Raw genomic sequence first — 4,278 nt, forward strand, 5'->3', positions numbered from 1 at the left:
AATTTCATTCTAGACGAATTGCAGACCACATTTAGACGTCTAAGGTATGCGTTTAATAGACGTATATTATACGTCTTTTGCCCACTGGGAAGGTTGTGTAGGACCGCACACACTACGATGTCAGTGTTGAATAGCGTGGTTTAAAAGCTTTTTCACTAACCAGTAAGGAGTAGAAACCTAAAGTCTTCTGATCCGTAATCAGACACGTTATCCATTGTGCCATTGGCGTTTGTATTGCATTCCCATCCAGCACCACATTGAGTTCAGAGCCGCTACTATTCATGTGTTTTGTACATGTGTCTAGTTACTACGTCTTTCATTATGTCTGGTTTAAAATAATGTATCTTTAAAACAGACAAAGGGTTTATGAGTCTCCCTGAAATTCACACACGAAGAATAAAAGATATCGCGTTGAAAGAGAATACAAAAATGCCGGCGATAGAAAACGGAGCGTCTTAAGTGCGCGCTATCACTGAACTAAGCTCCCGATCGGTAAGTTTGTCGGCGGGTTTTTAATTGTGTTAGGAAGCGCAAACAGTCAACAGTGTACATTTTAAAGGTCTAAGCAAAACAATCAGACTTGAGGATTATTCAGAACAGGAGCCTCTACTTCTTTGTATACTGAGCTTTCGGGTGAACATCAAAGTGAAAGAGAAATTCGCAATTTTCCCTTTTTGATTAAGGAACAAGAAAACACCATCCTTTGAATTGGATTCAAACCAGGGACATAAGAAATACTCGCTGCTTTTTCAACAATCTTAAGAGCTAGCAAGTGAGCTATCGAGAGGTCAGAAAATAAACGTTTTGTCACACGCGTTGCCCAATGTAGTGTAGTGTTCCTCTTTATTTAAATCCCAGTTCGACATCAAAATACCCACTCCCATAGTCTCGTTTAGTAGAAGAAATGGACCAGGCTTCTACTCTATAAACGTCCAGAGTTCTTATAAAACATTTAAAGGGATATCAGTGCTGGCGGAAATTGACTCTTTTTCTAGTAGGATCAGGATCACATAAAACCTTTCGTTTGGATTGAGAAGAGGATCATGTTGACACTCAAAACATACTAACCTTTGCTTCTTTCGAGGACGAATGGATTATTGAGCTGCGAACATCAGTTCAAATCAAATCTCTCCAACTGCAGTTGCTTCTTTGAGAGTTTCTTCAAATCTTTCAACTGAACGTCAATATCGAGGGATATTGATGGTAATATCATACGGATTTTGGTTTTCTTTTGATCGAAAATTGTATTAAAATACAAGCCTCTTTCACATTTGTATAATACTTTCCGTTGCATCCTCAGATAAAAATTCTAAATACCACAAAGTTACAATATATGGAATAGCATTTATTTTAAAATGTATTTTAAAATTTGCATTTATTTAGAGCTATATTTAGAGCTTAGTAAAGATAACATTGCTAATATTGATGGAGTAGAAATGTAAGATGAATTGATAGCTTTTTCTGAGCTAAAAAAGTCCTACAACGCCTCCTGTAACAGGTAAGGACTCATAGCAAGACAGTGCTATTGCATTGCGCATTTTGCAGATACGACCAGTTTCTGCTTCTGGTGAGTGCATTTTTTCCAAACTGAAATTAACAAGAACATTTTCAAGATGCGCCATGTCCCTAAATCGTTCATCAGGACTACTATTAATGTCAGGTGAAAGCAGTACAAAGCATAAATTTAACCTATTAAGAGACTATATCTGTCAGCTACTGCTGTAAGCCATATTCAGCCAACGCTAGAAATATTACTACTCTACTACAGTAAATAAAGATAGCAAGTCCAACTTAGAAACGGATCACAAGTCGAAGACATAAACCGACGAGGGTGGGATTCGAACCCACGCGTGCAAAGCACAATGGATTAGCAGTCCATCGCCTTAACCACTCGGCCACCTCGTCTCGCAAGCCACTTCCCCTTGGGCATGATTTTGCTCGGCGACCAGGCTCAGCGCACATCGACCTCAGATGTCTCAGAGCGGTGTGTCCAAGCGGCTGTATAAGAATAGGTAATAGGTTTATTCCATGCTGAAAAAAAGAAGAAAGAGAACACAATGTTTCGGCCGTGGAGTCTTCTTCATGTGTGAGAGAGACAGGACAGTAGGCAAAGGTAAAGTAGCGGGAGAACAAAGGTTTGAGGGTGGGTACCCACCTGTATAAGAATAGTGTTCTGCCGGTGCTGTGGTAAAGCTGGTTAAAACACCTGTTTCATAAAGAGGAGATCCTGGATCCGAATGCCAGCGGTACCTTTTTTTCCTGTCTTGTTTTACAGAACATGTAATTTGGGACACTCAAAGAGGTCTTGATTTGGTTTTATGCGTTTATTAATTTCCTTTGCAGAACAACTTGTTTTTTTTAAATCATATAGCTTGCGAAAGATGAAATGCAAGCAAATTTTTTTGTTCACCAAAAGTATGTACAAGTATGTTGATTGTTGATTGATTGTATACAATGTATAATTTGAAATACATATTTTTCAGGTGTGAATGTGTATTTTCAGAATAAATTTCTAAACCAAATCATTGGGTTGATTTACTAGTTTCTACACCTGTAAAACCTATCTTTGATGTATAATAGACCTCTAAAGTTATCCGTATAATAGACCTCTAAAGTTATCCGGAACTCCTACCATATATGTATAATTGTCTTCTAAATTTATCCGTATAATAGAACTCTAACCATTTACGTATAATGAACATCTAATCATAGACGTATAATTGACGTATAACAATAGACGTATATTAGAATTTCATTCTAGACGAATTGCGGACCACATTTAGACGTTTAAGGTATGCGTTTAATAGACGTATATTATACGTCTTTTGCCCACTGGGTACAACGAAAAAAACACAACAACAATACAATTGTATAACAAAAGAAAGACAGAGACAACAGCCGATGTGCAAAAAACAACAATAGGCAGTGTGCAAAATAACAAAAAGGTAACAGGTTATGTGCAAAAACATGCATCAAAAGAATGAAATAAAGGGATAGAAATGATGGGGAGTGAGCTTTTGACATGTATGGTAGAGGCAGATTTTCAATGTGTGTTTGGGTTTTTGGTAAGAAAGAAGGCACTGTGAGGTTCAGATCATAGGTGAGAGGTGAGGAGAGAGTGAGAGAGGCTGGGAGTTTGATAGTGCGGGGGTAAAAACTGTTTCTGAGTCTGGTAGTCCGGACCCGAATGCTCCGGTACCGTTTTCCATGTCATGCTAAACGCCACAAATTGTGTTAGTCCAGTAGTATCAATCGTCCTAAAGTTACGGAAAATCGAATGCGACTGGTGTAATCAGCACACATTTTTTCAGAATAGTCGAGCTGTTTAAAACAGCAAATTCACAGCTTCGTGTCTTTTAAGCTTTGTGTTTCACTCTCCAAATAGAGGCACGGGTTCAAATCCCACTCCCGACAATCAGGCGTTTTACCCTCTTTGTGAGTTCGAGCCTCACCTGGAGCAGTATAGCCTGTCTTTAGCTACTGAAAGCAACTGTCGAGTTTAGATACTCTTAGGTATTTGACGGAGATAAATTAACATCAAACGAACAAGGAAAGGTAAAGGTTTATTTCGAGTCACAATCAAAGAAGGCTCCACAGCTGAAACATTGTGTTTCCTTCTCTTTTCAGCATGGAATAAACCTACAGTACCTTATCAGGATGGCCGAGTGGTCTAAGGCGCCAGACTCAAGGACTCCTATCTTTTCATCGCTTGGGTGTTCTGGGGTGAGTTTCCCGAAAACGATGAATCTTAGAGACGAACGAGCAACTTTACGATGTACGTAGGTAACATACAAGCTACTTTTTCGTGGGTTTCCCAAAACCCCTCTTAATCGATCATTTAACGAGCGAGTATAAAGTACTTCTTTGTTAACCCCGCCCCTGAAGTCGCTCAGCAAAAAGCATCACAAGTCGATTGACAAACAATTGATTGACAATACTTTCATTATATGGTGTAATAAAATAAATGACTGACATGCTGTAAAAGAAAACCAAGTTTAACTGTGTGAACAGTGTATGCGTCCTGCACGACGTCTTTGATTTAAAGCAATATTTTTTGTCACGCTGCCATCGTTAGGAATCACAGTGTTTCAAGAGAAAATACTGTTGTTATTTAAAGTTGTTGGGTGTGTTGGAACTCCTTTTTAATTGGTCTTATTAACATGACATCTGGAAAAATTAACTACTAAGCTTGGCACGTGTCACTCAACAAATACAGGACCTATAATCAAATTTAAAAACAAGTAGGTCTAAGCTTTACCGTCAACAATCAAGACAGAA

General features: G+C 38.5%; 1 non-coding gene across 1 annotated transcript; it reads right to left on the minus strand.

The window, feature by feature from the left end:
* Positions 1-1,823: 1,823 nt before the first annotated feature.
* Positions 1,824-1,905, minus strand: trnas-gcu (transfer RNA serine (anticodon GCU)). The gene has a single exon. It is a non-coding gene; the product is annotated as a tRNA-Ser (tRNA).
* Between the last annotated feature and the right edge of the window lie 2,373 nt (positions 1,906-4,278).

The sequence above is a fragment of the Atractosteus spatula genome, assembly GCF_055471065.1.
Source record: "Atractosteus spatula isolate fAtrSpa1 chromosome 10 unlocalized genomic scaffold, fAtrSpa1.hap1 SUPER_10_unloc_3, whole genome shotgun sequence".
NCBI lineage: Eukaryota > Metazoa > Chordata > Actinopteri > Semionotiformes > Lepisosteidae > Atractosteus > Atractosteus spatula.